The 23262-nt window shown below is 39.5% G+C and overlaps 1 protein-coding gene across 1 annotated transcript in view; it reads right to left on the reverse strand.

The window, feature by feature from the left end:
• Positions 1–22543, reverse strand: part of LOC134823097 (acid-sensing ion channel 5-like) — a 40212-nt gene extending 17669 nt beyond the window's left edge. Inside the window, exons 1-2 of the mRNA XM_063834445.1 lie at positions 22409–22543; positions 21561–21667 (exon numbers count right to left, since the gene is read on the reverse strand). The gene's annotated coding sequence lies outside the window, so the exon portion shown is untranslated. The remainder of the gene's footprint in view (positions 1–21560; positions 21668–22408) is intronic.
• Positions 22544–23262: the final 719 nt, after the last annotated feature.

Consider the following 23262-nt stretch of genomic DNA (forward strand, 5'->3'; position numbering starts at 1 on the left):
ACTCTCATTTTTTCAGGACAAACGTAATTCAAATGGCCAACCACCATTCAATAAAATTTGGCTCGATCCGACTATTCAAACTATCTGATAAATGCTAAAATGAACCTTCATTTGAAGAAAATGAACACGAACAGCTTTCGATTTGACAAATTCCTCGAACCAGTGGTGGTAGTAAGTCATACCAGAAAGAATTATTTCAATTGGGCACTCAGTGATTGAGCTATTAAGGCCAACGTATGGGTACTGACATTTGGCCCCCCTCCCCCTGTATATACGGCTATAATATTGTTACAGCTATTACGATTGTAATATAACACTTCTGTTATGTAGGATTATCTCTAATCCGATTTCTGGAAATTGACCCTGGACTGGATTTGTTGGTTTCTTAAAATACAGACAAAAACTTCGTCGTAATTTCCAAAAAAGGGACAACAAATTTAACTGGCGAAAATAAGGATAACAAATTTACACAATTCTGATCCATCGTCTAAACCCATATACGAAACATATTATGACCAAATCGTATATCAGCAAGAAAATAAAATGACAATGTATTATTAACTGATTAAAAAATCAGATAAAATTATTTTCCAGTTAAAAAAAACAACCAACAGAAGTGCATGGGGTATTTAAGGCTGAGGAGGTCCCAGAGCAGAAGCTTCTCCATGTTGCAAAATTCTCGCAATAGCCACGTTTATAGGTTTATTCTACACCTGAAAACAAGAAAAACGTCCAACAGAAAAAATGAAGCACTTGCAGTAACAAGTACTACTGTATAACACCAATATTATTATGTTACAGACCGCCACGGCCAAGAGGTCACATTATAATGGTCTCACAGTTGTTCAGGGAAACCGTTCAATAAATACTACTACTACTATACTACTATTCAATAAATAACTGTGTCTCAACACGTCTCAGTTACACCACTAATTGGGACGACTAAAAATGCTTGCTGACCGTTTATTAAAATATTGTGTAGCCAAGCCCTATAGGGGGAAGGAAAAGCTCAGACTCGTGTAATTTACTCAAGAAAGATACCACGAAGAGTGGTTTACGCAGAGACAGGAGGGGTCTGAAAAGGTTAAGATACTGCTAACGTTGTGAAAATTGTTGTGACTAAAAAGCTTCATTAAAAAACAGTACTGGTGAAAGTAGAATAAAAAGCGTTACAAACCTCCGCAGAAATTATAGGTCAGAATATTAAACTGCTTTGTTTAACTTAATTGCGAACTAAGTTACGAATCAACAGTTCGTCAGAAAGCAAACAAAAATTGACCGCCAATATAACATGTGTAAATAACATGTTACCTGTCTGAAGAAGGGATCAAGCAGGCCTGGTGTGCCAAAGGCTGCTTCTCGTATCTCTACTATTATTACTATAACCGGTGTATCTCGAGTGTTGAACATTTTGTTCCACACGTTTAACTTGATTGCGAACTAAGTTACGAATTAACACAAGAACTAAGGAAGATGTACAAGTCTATCTATTCGATTACGTATTCAATTTAATAGGTCTATAAAGTGAAATCAATTATGGGAAGGCAATTACTATCGAATGATTTTCAATTTACCTTAAAATCTTCATAATACAGGGTGGGCCAAAAGTCAGTAATCATATGTTGGCCTTTATAGCTCAGTCACTGAGTGCCCAATTGAAATAATTCTTTCTGGTTTGACTTAGTACCACCACTGGTTCAAGGAATTTGTCAAATCGAAAAATATTCGTGTTAATTTTTTTCAAATGAAGGTTCATTTTCGCATTTATTTGATAGTTTGGATCTAAGATGAGAAGTATGTATGATACCGGGCGAAAAGTACGTACTTGTACTTTATTTTGAAAAGTACGTATGATACCTCAGTGTACGATTCAAAAAATTTTCAAACTTATTTTCACAGGCGCGATGTAACTTTTTTTAGATCCGACGTTTTATTTATTGGAAACTCCCGACTTCCACGATTGAAATTTCATTGTCATGATGGCTTTGAAAGCCATATTCATGGAGATAATAGAAACACTCAATCGCAGATAACAAATAAAGTTTAATAAGCTTCATCATTTCATCAAAACAAAAAACAATGAACTTTCTAGCATCATCATTTCAACAGATCAAATTTACTTTCAGCTTTAACCTTAGTTGTAGTGAACGTACGGAACGTTCACTAAAAATAGTTTGTGAACGCGTTCGCTAAAAGATTTTAACGTTCGGAACATAAGGAACGTTAATTGCTATTATGAAATTAAAATGCCGGACATAGCCCAATTATCCGGCAAAGTACTAGCGTTTCCATTGCCAGGCCTTCAGGGGAAACTCGGTTTGCCACCCAGTTTATTATGTTGGAGAGACTGAAGGGTTCCAAGGATACTTTGATTTAGACTTATATTGATCCAACCCTTACTGAGTCTGTTAGCAATAAAAGTAATGCATACAAGAATTTGTTTGAGTGCGCTAAAGATTTAGTGTTTGACCCCCATTTCTGGATAGAAGTCGACTATTTATGCTCAATTCTCGAGCCGATAATAGTCTTGCCTTTAACGTTTCAGTTTTGCATTAGAGTAGATGTAGATCAATTTGTTGAATCTCTCAGGCTTAGTGCGTAGTCTTCTACTGCAGTAGATATACTCCATGTCTCTAAAATTTTGTTCACAGACTGAGGAAGAAGTCAGAACACTAAAAACTTTTCTAGCGATCAAATGGAGAACCTCATAACTCTGTGGGCTATAGTATCTCCAATACAACATAGGATTTGGTAAATAAATTGAGCCCCTCGCTGTCCACATTTAGCCTGTAATGCTCGAGTTCTCTCAGGGCGATACCGCTGTCAAACTTCATCAGTCTAGCTGTAAAACTCTCGCTAAAACTCTTCTTAGATGATCTAGAACTTATAAGACTCTGAAATCGCGCGAAATTTTAAAAACCGCGCGAAAGTTTGGATAGTCGGATCGAGCGAAATTTTATTGAATTGTGTTTGGCCATTCGAATTACTTTTGTCCTGAAAAAAGAGTTGTAGCTTCTCTTATGACCGAAATTACGTGTGATCAGGTGATTAGCTTACCTAATCACGTGATAAGGTGACCCCGTTAACCACCCCGTTAAACATCATTTCTAATCCGTTTCACATTATTTTTTTAAAGATCAGATGCAACATTTAATAATCGACCGTCTCTGAAAAAATTAGGCGTCCAGCATGTGCAGAGAGAATAATATAGGTGTTTTAATATTGAATGGGCGTGGTCTAAAATATTCGAATTTTCAAATTTTGGCGACGGAATCCTCGAACAAGTAGGTACAGTATGCCATATGCAAAGCAACAACTCTCAAATATAAAACACGGCGTAGGTATAAGACCTAACGTATGGGTACTGACTTTTGGCACACCCTGTATATTATATGTTAGTTTTTTAATACTCGATTGACGGAAATTCGAATAATTTGTTAGTACTTAGTACGCTTTGAGTTTTATTTGCAAAAATTTCGTTCTAAAAGCGTAAGTCAGCGTCAGCAGTATAAAGGGCTGTAGGACTATTGAGCGGAGGACTGTTGAGCGTAGGACTGTAGGTCGGTGAAGGTCGGAAGTAGGACTGTAGTAGGACTGTAGTCAAAGTAGTTCAACCAAATTTAGTCTCTAAATTTGGTTTACAACAATTTTAGTGAACATTTTTACTAAATGTATGGCAGACTAAATTTGTCGTTCTTAAGGTCAAAGGTGTTATGTATAGATATATTTCGATATATTATCATTACTAATGAAAAAATAGTACTGCAATATAATAAGTTGCATACTGTGTGGCCGGATGACAACTAACTAAACTAGAAAAATAAACTTGATTATATAATAATTAATTCGGCTGAACCAACACATAGCAAGAGTCGCATTAACGTTGGGGCCTGTGGAACTATTCTGTGAACTGGACACTCGAAAATATTATCAAACACGACAGCAAGGGGCCGTGTTAACTCTGTCACATTTTATAGAACATCACACTGCCGGCCCAATTTCAGCGATATCTTATCATGATCGTCATAATATTATTGTGACAAAGTTTGAGGATGAGACGATTATTCTAACCATTGAAGGTTTATATAGTTTCATAGTGTGACAAAGTTTACTTTATCGTGCCATTTAATAGGGATACTTATATTTTACCAATATCCTCATCTTCAAATGAACATGTCCTTATATTTGAAATGGAGCGTAGATGTCGGCTCTGAACAACATATAGTTTTCAAGGAATGTTGTGGGACAGAGTTGTGCATGAGAACTGATACGTATTGTACAGTATTAGAGGCAGTCTAACACTCCAAGATTTTTTTGTAGTTGTTGAATGCAGCATATCACAGGTTTATGCGACTAGACGCTGAATGGCTGCTCTTGCTACACAAAACGGATCCTAGAGTGATACTTTTCCTCTATGCTTCATTATAGGGGAGTCGACCTATCTAAACTTATATTTATAGTCCAAGTTCATTCCGAACGCAAGCTAAGAAAAGGGTGAACTGACAGCCGAATAAATATTCACCTTAGAAGGCTCCGAGAAGACTTCAAAACCTCCATTGATCGTTTTTATACGCACTGTCAATCCATGTTTTTTTTCTGGGCGCATTAATTTACTTTTTCAGCTGACTACTTTATACGGGAGCAGGACTATTGAGCGGTGGACTGTTGAGCGTAGGACTGTAAGTCGATGCAGTGATGCACGCCGGTTCATTTTTCGCCAACCGGCGGCGGCGTGCCCAAAATGGCCCGGCGTGGCGGCGTTCGGCGGCGTGGAACATAATTTTGTCAAAATTTAGGTTTGAATTTCCAGGCCCACAAAAATTGTGGCGTACGTGCGTGCATGAAATAATGATGTAATAAGTGTGGTTTTTACAATTATACTTGGTGATTTTTACAATTATATTTAAGAAAAATCAAATTCTTAACATTGTCGTTGGACAATTTGGATCTCCTAAAGTTCAAAATCAACCCCGACTGGCACCATACTCTTTCTATTTCCTTTCACGCCACGCCGACTTGAGAGGTATCGGCGTGGCGGCGTGTGAAAATGTGCCGGCGCGGCGGCGTCCGGTGGCGGCGTGCATCACTGAGTCGATGAAGGTCGGAAGTAGGATTGTAGAGCGGTGTCAAATCGCCAGGGTAGGACTCTAGAGCGGCCGCCCTTACAGCCGACTATTACGCGTGTAATTCACTGCTTTTATGCTTTCTCATTCTCTTACTTCCTTTTCCCGTCAGGCAGTATCTGCATCTACCTTACAAGACATATTTAATATTTATAACGTACGAAATGTGGCGGTTTTCCGAAAATTTCGCCATATTTTCGGACCGCCAAAATTTCGGTCGTCGTAATAGAATCCGTCGCATTATCTTTTAGCTTATTTCAATGACTGTGCCTTCACTGCTTTATTTTGTTTCTAAAAAGTAATATCAAGTAAAATAAATAAATAAATTCTGGCATCTTGGGACAAATTATCACCACACCAATGACGAATTGAATGTCAAGCAATACAGTTTAAATTTGCATTAAAATACATGTATGTGCTAACATGAAAGTCATACAGTCTTAATACAGACTAAGTTTGAACATGATTTTACCGAATTTCAGAAATTTCCTTACTGCTTACTGTCACAAAAAATGATGAAAAATACTCTTATTTTCTGTGACGTCCGAAATGTGACGGTTTTTGTTCAATTTCGCCATATTTTCGGACCGCCAAAATTTCGGTCGTCGCAAATTGGTCCGCCACAAAAAAGTCTTGTAAGGTAGTGTAAGCAGTGATTTGTAGAGTTACGTTAATATATTGTAGTATGAACTTTTATTCGGAGAATTTTATATTATAGTATGAATTTGTGGTCAGAGAGTTAGATAGGGAGGATAATAAAGTTAGCAAGTAGCCTAATTGATAAATGAAGTCAGGGACCGGGAGGACAATAGGATATTAGGCGTGATTTATGACGACCTTGGAATCCTTAGAATTGTAGCTTCATCTGATTCATTCATTTAATTAAAACCAAACTTCGTCGGGACACCGTGACTTGGAACAATGAATCTTTTGTTGGAAGATAAGACCAGCTGCTCAAGGTGGGAAGGGCGCACGTGAGGAGATAGGGGGAAAAAGCACGCACTGAGCACTATAAATAGTAAAAAGCTTGGAGAAGCAAAGATAGCAAGTTTGCCCCTTTCTGAGGGGGGTCATTGATGCCGGACACCTTGGATCCAGGAACCGTTACGGTAGGGTCCTGGAGAGAAGGTTGTCACGGTCCAGTATAGATAGTGGAGCTGTGCTCCGGTACCTGCCTGGCTTAGATGTAGACGAGGGGGTGGTAGTGTAACCACAACTGGGCTCTGGACGAGCGGGCTAATATACCAGGCGTTGAGCTTCGAGTGCTGTAGAGGTCTTGTAAGAGTAGATTAAGGGCGGAATCCCGTTAGGCACGGTCAACAGGGGTTGACCGTGAGGGGGAAGTAGGCAGAATAGGGCGTGATAGAGCCAGACGATGGGGTGGTCTTGTAACCACAGCAGGGCTCTGGAAGAGCGGTCAGATATACTAAGATACTAGGCGTTGTGCTGCAAGGGCTGTAGAAGTTATTTAAGGGCCGGGTAGCGTAATTTAGAGGTGTATTCCAGTATAGTCGATTTGTAATCCTTTGTTATTATCCGAGTTGTTTCCTATTAGTTATCTTGTTTTCATTGGTCTGTAAACTTAATTAAATACAAATAACTACGAACTCAAAAGCAAGTGTCCACTGCTTACAATGGCGCGAACGGTAGGATCTTATTTTATTATAAGTTAGTGTATTTGTATTTTAATTATGGGGAATAGGGGGGAGAGGGTATCCTTATTAAAGAGGTCGTGATCTAAAAAGATTCTGCAATAAGCAAGGACATGGAAACAGAATTAAGAGAGGAATTAGAAGAAGTAAAGAAGGTAAATGAGAAAATAAGGAAAGAACGCGAGGAACTAAGGACAGAATGCGTGGAGACTGAAGCAGCGAACGCGGAGTTACGGACGCAATATGAGGAGTTGAGACAGCACGGGGCACAGCTAAGGAGGGATGGATTTACAGAAGGTAAATTAGAAGCCATGGAAGAGAATGAGAGAAAGATGAGAGTAAGAGAAGAGAATAGAGCAGCGGCGGGTAAGAATTACCCCTTGATGAAACCACGAATGTTTGAGCTGGGGAGAGACAGTTTTAGAACCTTCCTGAGCGGGTTTAGAATATTTGCTCATGCGGCCAACATTAAGGAGGAGGACTTGGTAGATATAATCATGACTTACTTGGATCCAAAGGCCCAAAGGAGAGTGGAGACTCTAAGGTTGTCCCAAGAAGAAAAGAGGGATGTTGAAGCGAGTTTTGAGAGGATAACCGAGGTGCTGAGCGAGGTTCATTCGAAGGCGGAGTGCAGGAGGAGACTTTATGAGATGAAGCAAAAGGAGGAGGAAACCATTTCGGACTTTGCAGCTAGGGTCACTGAGATGGTAGAGGCTGCCTATGCACCGGAGGAAGAGGCAATTAAGAAGACCATCAGGCTGGATGTATTTACCGCAGGAGTATTGAAGGATGAAATCGGGATAGAATTAATTAAGTCTGAAGTGCAGGATTTTGAGGCAGCGTTAAAGAGGGCGGTTAAATTGGACGGGATTCTAGCAAGTCGTAATCCTAAACCAGTAAGGAATGATGAGGAGCTGTTGTTCCAAATTGGGGAGAATGTAGAAGTAGATGAGGGGGTCGTGAACCGTCTGATGGATGAAAGCAGGATGAGAGGGGAAGTAGGCGCGTGTTACACCTGTGGACAGCATGGACATATGGCTAGGGAAGGTAGAAAGCCCATTCTTTGTTATGCGTGTGAGAGACCGGGACATATTGGAAGAGATTGCCCACAAAGACAGGGCGGCCGAGGAGGTTTTCAAAGAGGGAGAGGGACGAGGTTGACAGGGTTTAATATTTTTGAAGGGAAGAGGGGTAAGTTTCATTTTTGAAAAGGAAGAAAGGGGAAAGGTGGACAGGGTATTTGATTAATATATATAATTTAGATTAAAGTAGCGTTTAAATTGACCGTTCAAGTCATTTCAGGTGTAGTTATTGCTTAGTTATTACGGGAAGTGAGTATGAAGAGTGGAGAGTCAGGTTGGAAAAGAAGAACATCCGAGAATATGAGAACAAAGCAGAGGGTTTGGTGGTGGTAGAACGAAAGTGTGTCACAGAAGAAAGCTTTTTTGGAGTAAAAACGAACGAAAAAACGATGAGTTATGCGAGATTGACAAAGGAGACAGCTGATAAGGTGATAAGTCTACAAGGATGCATTGATGATAAAGGAGAAGTGGTCAAAAATGAGGGTAAGAGATTTTACAATTGTAAATGGGGATGGATGGAAAAGATAACCACGGTGGAAGGTAGTGGTAAACATGTTAAAGGGTCAGTGTATGTGAAGCACGGCCATGAAGCGAGAACAGATTTAACAAGTTTTAGAGGGTGTAAATATAATCAGGGGTATTGCAAGACTGGGAATGAAATGTACTTAAGATGGGAAGTGAGACCGGAAGTGAGAGAAAGTTTCGAGGAAGTGGGAAGTTATGATGCAGTTCAAATTAATGGGCATTTATTATTCGAGGAGTTGGGGTTGGTAATTGAGGTGAAGGGAGGAGTGAATGTCACAAAATGGGTAGATCGAGAATTTAGGGTCACTAAGGAAAGTAGGAAGGATCACGTAGTTAAGGCAGTGAATTCAGATGAAGAATCAATAAACGCACTAAGAGATGAATTAAATAGCAGATTTGAATACCTGGTGGAACTGATCAAATCACCTAAAGCACAGGCAATATATTTATGCAAAGTCTGGAATAGGTTAAGAATGATTGAAAAAATTACGGCTATGATAGATCCTACGACGTATATTAGAGAAAAGACGGGCAATAATTTATTGGTAGGACGGAGAGCAGGGGACTATGTGGTAGCTTACCCATGCGTAGAGGTAACTAAGTTAAAATGGATCAAACAGACGGGAGGGAAATGCTATGACGGTTTACCAGTAAAATTCGAGGTTAATGGATCGGAAACGGAACATAAGGGATTCCTTTTACCAAGGCATAATAAAGTTGAATTCAGGGGAATAGAGGTAAACTGTCACAAAAAGCAGCCAATAATAACGGAAGTAAAAGGAAAGTTAGAATGGCACTCAGCACAATCTGAGGATACACATAAGGTTAATGTAAGTAACGTGATAGACCTGACTAGTCAAATGGAAGAAGGAGTAGGGGTGATAGATTTTATGCAAGCAGATTGGGTGTATAATGCGGAAGACTTAAGAGATACTGAGATTGACAGGCTAGTAATGGAGGAAAATTCGTTAAATCATGACAGCAAAATAGAGGGATCAGAAGGTGGGGAGGTTAGTTCACTTTGGGAGTTCCTGGGAATATTCAATGGGAAGATATCAACAATGATTAATGCGGTAATAATGTGGATCGAGAGAGTGGCAATAGTGATATTATTATGGAAGGTTTTTAAGAGCTCTTGTAGTTGTTTGAGGAGGAGGAGAGTAAGACGAGGAGGGGCCCCGAGTTACGCTAGCGTGAGAAATAAGGAGAGGGTGAGAGAGAGAGAAGTGTGATTTGAAGGAGAACAATTGAAATAAGGCACTAGTGCAAGAGCAGAGAGAGAGAGAGAAAGAGAGAGAGAGAGAGAGAGAGAGAGAGAGAGAGAGAGAGAGAGAGAGAGAGAGAGAGAGAGAAAGAGAGGAGAGAAAGATAAGATACACAGGGAGGAAGTAATGTGAAGAAGGTAAATTAGTATGCGCATACTATAAGAATTAAAGAGGGAAAGGGAAAAGTGACAAGTTGATATTTGAATTTTCAATAAATGAATTGCTGTGAATGAATAACGAATGTAAAATGGTTAAACATAATAACGACTTTTATCAGGATGATTAAGTGGTATTTTGTGATAATGTTAGCCAGAGTGGTAGGAGCGAATGAGGAGATTTATGTGAATGAGGAACTAGGAACCATACTGATTTCGAAGGGACTATTACTAGCAGATCAGAGGTCAGCGTACATATCGAGTTTTATTCGAGTACCGAACCCATTAGCAGACGTGAATTTATGCAATTTAGGGTGTGGACAAGGGTCCGTTACTTTAGATAAGTATCTAATGGCTGCGGGATGCAAAGTAGGAGCTGGTAAGACGGGATTAGATAAGGTAGCAGATACGGTCATACAGGGAATTGAATATGAGCCAAGAGAAGAGGGAGTATCGGGAGGCAGAGCCTTGGAAAGTTGGTGTCTGCTGGAATGTCTAAGATCGAACAAGTGTAAGGCTTTTGGAGTAAAAGAGGGCAGCTTGTGTTGGTTAAGAAGTCGAGCGCTAACACATTATGAACTGAAGGATCAAGTAGGAAGTGCAGAGGTGGACTTAGCGTGTGTGGTGAAGAACAATAGGACGAAAGTGTGTGAGGAACTGTTGAAAGAGGACAGCATGAATTACTTGATGACCCAAGATAATGAGAGATTTGTGCGAGAGCATTGGGAATCAATCAATCAGTTGATCAAAAATTCAGAAGGAACGATGAGGAGGAAGCGGTCCATAATAGGCACTTTGGCGGGGGCATCTATTGGATTCTTGGCAACAGGATTTTCATTTTTTGAGATGAACAAACTTGGGGATCATGTAGATAAGTTGAGAGCTGAATATAATGATTTCAGGGAAAGACAAGTGAAGTTTGATAAGGATCAAATAGAATTTAATAAGGAGGTGTTGAAGATCTACAAGGGCCTAGAGAGAGAGACTCAGAAGGAGATAAGACGATTACATTGTGGGGTAAGTAGTTTGGGGTTCCATATTTTGAATATGAGGAGATTGATGGAGTGGAAGGATTTCTTGTACCAGCTATACAAGGACGTTTTAGGAGGGGCAATGGTAGGGTCGATTTCTACCGTGATCTTCACTAAGGAAAACATGAGGACCGTAATAAAAGAGACAGAGTTGTTGAAGGGGACAATATATGAAGAAAACCCGACACTGGCGTATAGGCTGGGGACCATGTCCATAGTGGAGAAATCGATAAGAGAGGATAGATTTGTGATCCATGTAGTTTTAAAATTGCCCATAATAAAGAGAGAAGAACTAAAGGTTGTGTTTGAGGTTCAACAGACAGGGGTGAGGCATGGAGAAGCGTGTGTGAAGTATAATTTACCAAGAAATGTGTACAAGAGTGAGGGGAAATTCTATGTGTTGGAGTCACCTATGTGTTCAATGATTTCGAACATTAGGCTGTGTACGTCAAGTATCAACAGTACGTTCACGGAAATGCCTTGTATCTCGGATAAGGGGAGCTGTGTGGGGACATTAGAGAAGTGTAGCACCAACATTAAGCAAAGTATGGGGGGAGTCTTAGTGAGAAGTCAGGAACCAATCAGAGCAGCGGTGTTAGGGGACCCGAATACTTTCGATCCAGAGCAGCCGAGGGCGAACTCAGTAACCTTTTTTAATTACAGTAGATATGGAGACGTGTTGGTGGGGAAAGTCAAGATAAGAGGAATACGATCAGCAACGTTGGACAAGGTGGTAAAGCTGTCCAATCCCACACAATGGCTGGAGGAGATAAGAAATGATACAAGGAAGTTAACAAAGCAGAACATCACGCGCTTGACAAAAATCATTGAAGATCAGAGTAAGGAGTTGGAGAAAATGAACGAGAGCACTGAACAAAACCGGAGATGGACCTGGTACATTGTGCCAATGGTTATAATTATGGGATTGATGATAATAGGATATGAGTGTGTGTGGAAAGCGCTTCCGGAGGGATGTAGAGAAAGAGTGGCGAGCTGTAAGAAGTGTAAAGACTCCCTGGAAAGGCGTCCCCAATATGAAGAAATAACATCTTCCCGGAAACGAACAAGAAGGAATACTGATGAAGATACGGAGGAAAGGCTGGAGATAAAAGACAAATGTACTGCATTAGAGGATGAAGGGGAATTATTGGAAGGCTTTAACAGATATGGTGAGGAAGTTAGGGGATGGTTGCCAAGCATAACCTCCGAACTAGAAAGGGTAATGAGAATCCAGGAAGAAAACAGATCAAGGACTGAGGAAGGAGTAAGATATAGGATGAAAGAGAATAAACTACGGAATACACTCAGCTGGAGATTCGACAAGACGTTGGAAAGTTATCCGCTGGCAGAAAGGAATAAGACACTTTATGATAGATTGGCCCGAGAAATCGGCGATGAAATTATAAAAGATGAGGACCAAACCAGGGAGGAAGCTAAAAGTACGGAGAGGGAAGAGACAGAGTTTGAAAGAATGGCAAGACAAGCAAAAGACGGGGAATATATCAGAAGGATGGGTCTAAAGAGGGGTGAACAACTGGACATGCAATTGGTCCGAGGGATAAAACAAATAATGAAAAATGCAAAGGAAACAAGTACCGAGTCGGAAATGGGAAAAGAGGGGACCAAAAATAGTGAAAATGAGGGTCAGCAGGTGAATAAAAGAAGAGCGATATATACGGTGAAATTTCCGGGAGCAAAACCTGTCCGTGTGGAGGAAACTGGAGTGGATGCGAGTCGGGGAAAGAGCCTGGGAGATCCGGAATAACAAAAGGAGGGCAAACGTCAACAGGAAAACGCTATTTGGAGGTAACAGGTAATTAGAAAAGGTAAGGCATGCACATTAAAAAGGTAAAAGTATAAATTGTATAGTATTAAAAAGGTATTGTTTATGGGCACATAACACAAAAAGGTTAAAATTAAGTTAATGCCTGGGGCCAAATAGTTTAGACCAAAACATAAAAAACTGCTGCATAAAATATTCCCTTAATTTGTAAAATAGAAAGGTAACGATAACCGTGCAGACTACCGAAAAAACACCACGGTAAATAACGAGTTCCAGAGGGAACTTAGGAGGGGTAGATAGCAGCAGGGGCGACGTGGTGACAGGAGGAGTAGTAAGGGCCGGGTCCAGATTCAGTGGTCTGAAGAGGGTTAATGTTAACAGGAGGAATCAGAGGTAAGAAGTATCAGGGATGTGTGTTCTAGAAATAGAGACAGATTTAGCTGTAAATTAAAGGTTAAATCAGACATTAACATAAGGTCATTTACCTGTTGCATATGGAGGAGGTGCAGGTAGAGCAGGAAGCAAAAGAATAGTGCCGTGGACATGGTCCACAGCCGTTAACCGTAAGCGACTCAAAGCAGGCCCAAGTAGTCCTAAGATTAGATACGGAAAATAAAGTTGTTTGTATATAAGTAAGTGTAAGGGTAACATATATACAGCATGAGAGTAAGCCCTGCCATCTTGAACGGACAAGAACTAAGGTAGTGCAGAATACGTTGGAAACAATCGAATACGGGGTGCCATTTTAAAATCACTCTAAACGGTGTGTCTAATGTAATACTTTAATTAGAACACCTGGGGGTTAAGATGAGAAACAGAATATCTCGGAATGGCTATTGTTGAACGTTCAGTTGACATCGGCGAGTTTTATTATGTATTCCGTTCTTGTAGTAGATAAAGTAGCGATGATTTGCAGAAAAGGTAGATAAGATAGGGTAAAATCGAAATAGAGGTCCTACTAAATAAAGGTAAAACTAAGGTAAAACTTGATGGAGGACACATGGATTGAAGGCCGCATGGAAGCATGGATCGAAGATAGATTGGAGGACACATGGATTGGAGGTCGTATGGAAGCATGGATTGGAGACAGATTGGAGGACACATGGATTAGAGGTCGCATGGAAGTATGGATCGAAGACAGATTGGATGACAGATGGATTGGAAGTCGCATGGAAGCATGGATCGGAGACAGATTGGAGAACACATGGATTGGAGGTCGCATGGAAGTATGGATCGAAGACAGATTGGATGACAGATGAATTGGAATTTGGAGGTCACATATAAGCATGGATCGGAGACAGATTGGAGGACACATGAATTGGAGGTCACATAGAAACATGGATCGGAGACTGATTGGATGACAGATGAATTGGAGGTCACATAGAAGCATGGATCGGGGACAGATTGGAGGACACATGGATTGGAAGTCACATAGAAACATAGATCGGAGACTGATTGGATGACAGATGAATGGGAGGTCACGAAGAAGACACACGGAGACCTGTGAGAAGACACGTGAGCACATTGGAATAAGACACATGGAGACATTGGAAGAAGGCACATGGCATTGGGAAGAGACATATGAAAACATTGGAAGAAGACACATGGAGACATTGGAAAAAGACACATGGAGACATTGGAAGGAGACACGTGAACTCATTGGAAAAAGACACATGGAGAAATAGGAAGAAGACACATGGCATTGGGAAGAGACATATGAAAACATTGGGAGGAGACACGTGGAGACCTGTGAAGGAGACATGTGAACACATTGGAAAAAGACACATGTAGACATTGGAAGAAGACACATGGAGACATTGGGAAGAGACACGTGACACATTAGAAGGAGACACGTGAAACATTAGAAGAAGACACAGATATGGAAAGCTGGAGGGAAGGACAGTACGATAATACAGGGGACTGTACAAAATGTTGGAAAACGAGTGGAAGACGGAGACATGGTGTGAGAAGAAGAGAGAGACGCAGAGAGGTTGATAATTGAGAGGAACACCAGTGAAACAAGAGAGATACACAGTAAAAGAAACAATGGAACGATGTTGGGAGGAGACCCGGAGACTTGGAGACTTACCAGGTTGTAAATACATTCTAGTAGGAGCAGTTGATCCAAAAGGTTTTACGCTATTCTTCCAACCTAAAAACGAAAAAATTTGATAGATGTAGAAGAGTAATGAATTTATAAAGTAAACTTAGACTGGATTGATTAACTATGGGGGATTATCATCCCCCAGGGGCGCTGGAGAAAAGCTGATCAATACATACCTTGAAATGAAGATAGGGAGCGAATCTAATCATCCGGAGAGGAGCTGCTCACCATATCATTTTGGATAGGAAGACTTGGAGTCGGAGGCCACAAGTGGAGTGGGAGAAGTACCCGACGCAAAGTACTCCTCAAAAGTGACAGAAGGAGGATCGTCAGAAGAACTGATTTCGTCATGATGTACAGAGTCAGACATAATTAAGACGGATTGAAGGGCGGTAAAAAGATACGAAACATACCTGAAGCGGATGTCAATCACGAGGAGCTGGGGAGCAGGTCACTTCATCAGATTGGAGGAGGGGAGCTGGAGACGGGGAAGGGCGAAGGAGGACTCGGCGGGAGTTAACGGAAACACTCCGTAAAATCAGAGCTAAACGTAAAGGAGGAGGAGAAGAAGAGGTAACTAAAGATACTCTAATGACATCTACGTGCACATCCGACAGGAGAGGAGAAAGTCAAGTGAGCGGGACATTTTATAGAGGATAGAGGGACAATTTGTAGAGGGAGAATTGATTTAATTTAAATCAGGATGGACTTCAAAAATGTTTAATATTTAGTAGGGTTGGGGACACGGCATTAAAATATGATAAACGGAATGATCCGGGCTAGCGTAGTTTAATGTAACGAGCCGTGATTCTGAGTGTTATGTTAAAGTTTAAGGCAAGGTATAATAGGGTTCTAAAAAATATTTATTTTGAAAGAGTTGTGTAAGCAGTGATTTGTAGAGTTACGTTAATATATTGTAGTATGAACTTTTATTCGGAGAATTTTATATTATAGTATGAATTTGTGGTCAGAGAGTTAGATAGGGAGGATAATAAAGTTAGCAAGTAGCCTAATTGATAAATGAAGTCAGGGACCGGGAGGACAATAGGATATTAGGCGTGATTTATGACGACCTTGGAATCCTTAGAATTGTAGCTTCATCTGATTCATTCATTTAATTAAAACCAAACTTCGTCGGGACACCGTGACTTGGAACAATGAATCTTTTGTTGGAAGATAAGACCAGCTGCTCAAGGTGGGAAGGGCGCACGTGAGGAGATAGGGGGAAAAAGCACGCACTGAGCACTATAAATAGTAAAAAGCTTGGAGAAGCAAAGATAGCAAGTTTGCCCCTTTCTGAGGGGGGTCATTGATGCCGGACACCTTGGATCCAGGAACCGTTACGGTAGGGTCCTGGAGAGAAGGTTGTCACGGTCCAGTATAGATAGTGGAGCTGTGCTCCGGTACCTGCCTGGCTTAGATGTAGACGAGGGGGTGGTAGTGTAACCACAACTGGGCTCTGGACGAGCGGGCTAATATACCAGGCGTTGAGCTTCGAGTGCTGTAGAGGTCTTGTAAGAGTAGATTAAGGGCGGAATCCCGTTAGGCACGGTCAACAGGGGTTGACCGTGAGGGGGAAGTAGGCAGAATAGGGCGTGATAGAGCCAGACGATGGGGTGGTCTTGTAACCACAGCAGGGCTCTGGAAGAGCGGTCAGATATACTAAGATACTAGGCGTTGTGCTGCAAGGGCTGTAGAAGTTATTTAAGGGCCGGGTAGCGTAATTTAGAGGTGTATTCCAGTATAGTCGATTTGTAATCCTTTGTTATTATCCGAGTTGTTTCCTATTAGTTATCTTGTTTTCATTGGTCTGTAAACTTAATTAAATACAAATAACTACGAACTCAAAAGCAAGTGTCCACTGCTTACAGTAGTTTAACTCATTGAAGTAATTATGTGAAACGACTTCTTCTAGAATTTAGCATTTAAAACCGCTGCTATATGTAATGAAAAAACCAAGTAAATGGAATGGAAAATGGTCTCGAAAAGTCGAAAAATGTGACTAATGACGCTAGATGATGCTAGATGACGCTAGATGATGCTAGATACCGCCAGATAGCGACAATTAGCGACAATGCCACCAGTTGCGTGGCACCTTTTCAATGTCGCAATCTAGCGCTAGATAGCGCTGGATGTAATGACGCTATATAAATTTGTTTAATTGTGCCGAGCGTGACTGGCGTACTGCACTGGCGTGCCAGGTAATTTGATTTTCGAGCCTGCGACATTGCATGCGTTTTTTGATTGAACTTGTTTTCATGATTTTATTTCATCGATTTAATTTGGGCGTTGTAAACGAGCCAAAAACTTCGATCCACGTATTATTCGAACTAATTATGTCTTCGAAATATGTCTACACGAAATGAAGTATGAAATATATGAATTACACTATAATACTGGTACTACTACAAAATAGTAGTAGTACTACAAAGATTCAATAAAAAAGTAATTAATTACGATTATAGAGTGAAACGAAACACCCTAGTTTGTAGTTCGTACTTCGTTTACAACGCCCAACTTGAAGTTGAATCGATAAAACAAAATCGAAACAAGACGTTCAATCAAAAATGCCACTGGCTCAAAAATGAATACTAAATCAACACTAACTATTCACACAATTAAATGGTTCAGTGCTTGAGGGGGCGTTATATTGTAGATTAATAACCTACCAAGACACGCAGCTTCCTGAGTGAAGTGAACAATAGACTAGCAAGCGGAGTAATAATTTGGACTCTTCAATAGTCTTGTAATAATATTTGGACAAATATTTTACGAGTTTCACCTGTTAAACGTTATATTACGACAGCCATGAGTGACAAATTATTGTCAGATGTCGCGGCGACATCTAGCATGAACTGTCGCAAACCGACATTCTCCACTACCGTATCTAGCGCTAGATATCGCCGTGTCAAATGTCGCCGCAACATATAGTGCTAGACAGGGCTAGATGTCGCCCAAAAAAAGGCCAACAAATTCTGTGGCAAATAGCGCTAGCTGTCGTCTGGCAACAGTGTCGCGTAACTAGCGTTAAATGACGCTAGATAGCGTCATCTAGAGCTAGATCGCGACTTTGAAAAGGTGCCACGCAGTTGGCGGCATCGTCGCTAATTGTCGCTAACTGGCGGTATCTAGTGTCATCTAGCGTCATCTAGCATCATCTAGTGTCATTTCACGCTAGATGTCGAATTTCAACAATCGGTAAAGGTCCTAAAATTGTTGTAGACTAAAAATTTGCGAAATTTGTGACTAAAATCATGGTAGCCAAAATGTTTGTAACCAAATTTATTGTGAACCAAATTTATTGTGAACCAAATTTATTGTGAACCAAATTTATTGTGAACCAAATTTATTGTGAACCAAATTTATTGGCTTTAAGGTATAAGCAATTCAATGTTGATTGGGTGTGGCCCCTGAAAACCGAATTTTGAAATTTTGGCGACAGAATCCTGGAATGAATAGGTACAGTATGTCATCTGCAAAGCGACAAGTCTCAAATATGAAACACGGCGGCGGTATAAGACCCAACGTATGTACACTTTTGCCCCCCCCTCCCCCTGTATAATCAACTCTTCACCCCGTGACCCCGTATAATATGTTCCAAAAACCCCCTCTAGGTCAAGTGAAGTTGAACGTCTCCAAACTTTAATCTCAACTTTTTATGAGCTAACTGTGTACGAGCTAACAATGGAGACAATTTAATATGTTAAGAAAATTAACACAAATTCCTAGGTATTGTTATAAATAGTAAGTTAAACTGGGCTGCCCACATGCACTACATCCGTAAAAAACTTCGGTCCATGACTGGTGCAATCTGCATCTGTAGAATTCGGCACTCGATATAGATACCTGCAGAACTATATTTGAAAATATATAATACTCTCTTTGAATCACATCTCAGTTATGGTATTAGTGTTTGGGGCGTTGTCCTTAAAGAACGGTCAAATGATAGTCGTTTTATCACACAGAAGCACTGTGTAAGGATCCTTTTTGGTGATCTCGATTCATATTTAGATAAACAATCAACATGTGCACGTACTAGACCATATGGTATGCAAAAATTAGACCATAAACACTTTGATAGATTTTTTATAAATATCACTGCATTTCAGAATTCTCTAAGATTATCAAGTACCACTGCCCATACTCCCTTTATGAGGCCATCAACATTTCAAACCGTGCAACGAGTCTAACGGTTACTCTTCTAAATAAATCAAATACCTTTTTGTTTAGTGCAGCCAAGCTTTGGAACGCTGTTCATAAAAAAATTTTAACTTCAAGCAATAGCCTAGAAACTTCCATTAACTTAATAAAATTGGGAACAAAATCAGGCAGCTGACTTAAAAGATACATGGACTCCAAACAATTTTAAATTGTAGTGATCAAATTACAGCGGCACACAATTACTAATAATATCATGAATGAACTATAAGCTGAAAAGCTTTCAGATCGATTTTTAACCACTTGATGTAATATTTTTAATCATTAAATATCTTAGTTTATCTTAGTAAATTTTTATCAGATCGAACCTATATTTATTTATTCAATAGTTTAGTTTATGTGATAAGTTGATATTGATATTATTATTGTTGAATGAAGTAAACTCCTGAGATAGATGTTATAACTTTTTAACAAAGGGACTTGGAGTATAAAAGACCAAGTTCGCATAAATGCCTAACCAGCCAAGAATTTAGGATTCAAGGGTGGGTGCGTAAACTTCACGGTCTGCACTCTTTGATCCTGTATCACCCTGGATTCTTTTTGACGTATTTTTGTAAAACTTATATACCTTCTAGTCAATCTCTTGCTACTCCAAGTCCCCTAGGATATCTGATCTAAAGTTCGTGCTAGTTATATATATATGAAATATATTTTTGTTTGCTTTAATTGATACTAAATAAAATTATGCTTTTCTTGAAATTGTTGTTTTCTTATATTTCTAGTTGTTGACAGTATCAAAATAAAGTAATCAACACCGCACCAATTATAGGTCAGAATATTAAACTGCTTTGTTTAACTTAATTGCGAACTAACTTACGAATTAACATTTTGTTGTTGACGTCCACTCACCTTATTTAATGTGCACAGAAAAAAAAATGGATTGACAGTGCACATAAAAACGATCAATGGAGGTTTTGAAGTCTTCTCGGAGCCTTCTAAAGTGAATATTTATTCGGCTGTCAGTTCACCCTTTTCTTAGCTTGCGTTCGGAATGAACTTAGGTGGACTATAAATATCAGTTTAGATAGGTCGATTCCCCTATAATGAAGCATAGAGGAAAAGTATCACTCTAGGATCCGTTTTGTGTAGCAAGAGCAGCCATTAAGCGTTTAGTCGGGGGGGGGGGGGGGGGGGCACTCATTGCAGTCTGTTCATACAACAATGTAATGCGTGTTTTCGATTATAATAGACGGGTTTATACTTTTGCATTTCAACTGCGATAGTGAAGTCCCGGCCGATCCGTAGGCAGTGCTAGGCACGGGTTACATTAGTAATATCGATAATACCAGTTGTTGACAGTAGGAAAATAAAGCAATCAACACCAGGAAAAGTGCAATATCATGGTACTATTCACAGGACTTGAGTCTAGTTCCTCAAACCCTCCTGTGTGTGGTGAATCCTCGTTTATCACATTATATACGTGAAATTCTTTCACACAACTTTCTTCAACTTGTGTCTTCCTTTACCAGTATTACCTAGCATTCCTTATACCAGTACTACCTATCATTCCTTTTACCAGTACTACCTAGTATTCCTTTTACCAGTATTAACTAGCATTCCTTATACCAGTATTACCTAGCATTCTTTTACCAGTATTACCTAGCATTCCTTATACCAGTACAACCTAGCATTCCTTTACCAGTATTACCTAGCATTCCTTTACCAGTATTACCTAGCATTCCTTTTACCAGTATTACCTAGCATTCCTTATACCAGTATTACCTATCATTCCTTTTACCAGTATTACCTAGCATTCCTTATACCAGTATTACCTAGCATTCCTTTACCAGTATTACCTAGCAATTAGCATTCCTTTTACCAGTATTACCTAGCATTCCTTTGCCAGTATTACCTAGCATTCCTTTACCAGTATTACCTAGCATTCATCTACCAGTATTACCTAGCATTCCTTAAACCAGTATTACCTAGCATTCCTTTGCCAGTATTACCTAGCATTCCTTATACTAGTACTACCTAGTATTCCTTTACCATATTACCTAGCATTCCTTTACCAGTACTACCTAGTATTCCTTTTACCAGCACTACCTATCATTCCTTTACCAGCACTACCTATCATTCCTTTACCAGTATTACCTAGCATTCCTTAAACCAGTACTACTTAGCATTTGCATTCCTTATACCAGTATTACCTAGCATTCCTTTACCAGTATTACCTAGGGTAATGACAGGTAGAGGTTAATGACAGGTAGAAGGTAGAGGTTAATGCCAAGTCGAGATTATATAATTATATACCCTACCCGTCATTATATTATATCGTGTTTCACTCAAAAATGGCAATATTCCAAAAATAAACATACGAGAATTCGTAGCCCTCCCCCCTGTAATGTTGCTTATGTAATCAACAGCCTCACTCAGGGCTTCATACCTTAAGAACCAAATACTTTAAGTTCGTGTTAAATTTTGTCAAATTGTTGTAAACCAAATTTAATGTGACTTAATTAACCGTTGACTGTATCAATAGCTGAGTCAGCAAGAGCAATAGCTATTCTACAAACAGAGTCACATAGAAAATAAATAAATGTAGTGGAACTTGTCCCAGCCTTTTAAATGCTGAAAAAGTGGACAAAGAGGGATGCATGTAATAATATGTATATATCAAACCTCAAAACATTGTTGTTATTGTAACTCTTCCAGTTTTACGATTCTTCTGCCACATTCTGAAAATGCTTATCCGAACTAGTTCTGTTTATTTGCAGTGCCTTTACAATCTGATAAAAATATTGTGTATAAATGTTTGATTATACGTATAGACATATATATATGGAAATTATTGAACAAATGAAACAAAGTTCAAATGGCAAGTTCAACTTCAAGCTTCATACTATAGCAATTAAACTAAAGCAGTTGTCAGTTGGATCACGTCGGAGTTGGCTAGGACCTGTTCTATTTCCCGGTGGTTAAATCCTTGGAGAGAGTTATTCCCGTATGGTACCTTAACAGTTAACCAGGTGAGCAGGGAGGCTGGAGCACTCTTGTTTTTGGAACCTATCTACAGTAACAACTATCTGTTTGGTCTGCTGAGAAACCTATTTGGTAGATCCGTTGGCACTCAACAACTATAATGACAAATTATCTCGATGTCCTGAATTGTCAACATTTTTTGTCGTTGCAATCGTCAGGAACTTGTTTGTTTGTTTGTTTGTTTATAGAACCCGTCCCCAATCTCGTATCGGAAAATGACTAAACTCAGGTCTGAGTGTGAACTTAGATTAGATCTAAAAATATTCTCTTAAGACAGTTTGCTCCTTCATAAACAGTGCATTATTAGGAATTTCCTTGAGTGCCTGCATTTTGAGATTTAAGCTCGGTCCTGCTCTTGATGGACTTCAGGTTTTATTAAATGGAAATTATAATATTTTATTTGGATTCGAATCCTTGTGATATTTGTAAACTTTCTATTCTTCTTTTACATAATATTACACTGCAAAATAATGGTTTAAAAAAAGTACCTTTTAAAGTGGTAAAAGTGAGTATCTTTTTAAACAACAGCAATTCATTATAAGCTGAATATTTTCTCTTCTGTCCTTTTATTGAGTGATCTGTGAGTAGTTTTTTCTTGATGCCATAAACGATCCATTCTGAATTCATAAGGGGGATTTCGTTATTTCTATATTTTATCATAATTCAACTATAAATTGATATGATCACAACCTTGTCAATCATCGTTTGAATGTGGGACAATTTTGAAAAAATTAACTACAGTACTAGTGCAAAACTGCGTGTTTTACTCCAGAAACACTTTTTTTAGAGTATCCTCTAAAATCACCTAATATGTCCAATATCACGGTTGGGGGGGGGGGGGGGGGGGGCACCAACAGGCAAGGTTATGATGACTGCATCATTGTTTTCCGCTGTCTTATTGTGATATCTAGCACATCTTGTCATTGGTCAGTTATTATAATTAATAGCACTATTAAAATGCTCTCCCTATTCATATCCTTGTCACTTTACCTCCCTTCAGCCTCTCCTAGTCATTCCTCTGCATCATTTTCGGGACATCATTACCTTTAGTTCAGTAGATAATTCTCAACACCCATGTGCCAGTACTTTAGACTTAGTCCACATGCTTTTGAAATTTAAAGAACGGTATTTGTAATGCTCAAAATTCTATTCCTAGTGGTGCGTTCTCGCTGAAGATTAATAGAACCATTCAAGTCAGTAATCAGAGAATAGACAGATTAATCTCAGTTTTTAACTAATATAATTACAACATTATAAATTTATTACATTAAGGAGGCTCCACAAAATTCTCCCGAAATTGACTTTATAGTTGATTCTAATAGAGAAGAGTAATATCTACCAA

The sequence above is a fragment of the Bolinopsis microptera genome, chromosome 11 (assembly GCF_026151205.1).
Source record: "Bolinopsis microptera isolate Bmic1 chromosome 11, MBARI_Bmic_1.0, whole genome shotgun sequence".
NCBI lineage: Eukaryota > Metazoa > Ctenophora > Tentaculata > Lobata > Bolinopsidae > Bolinopsis > Bolinopsis microptera.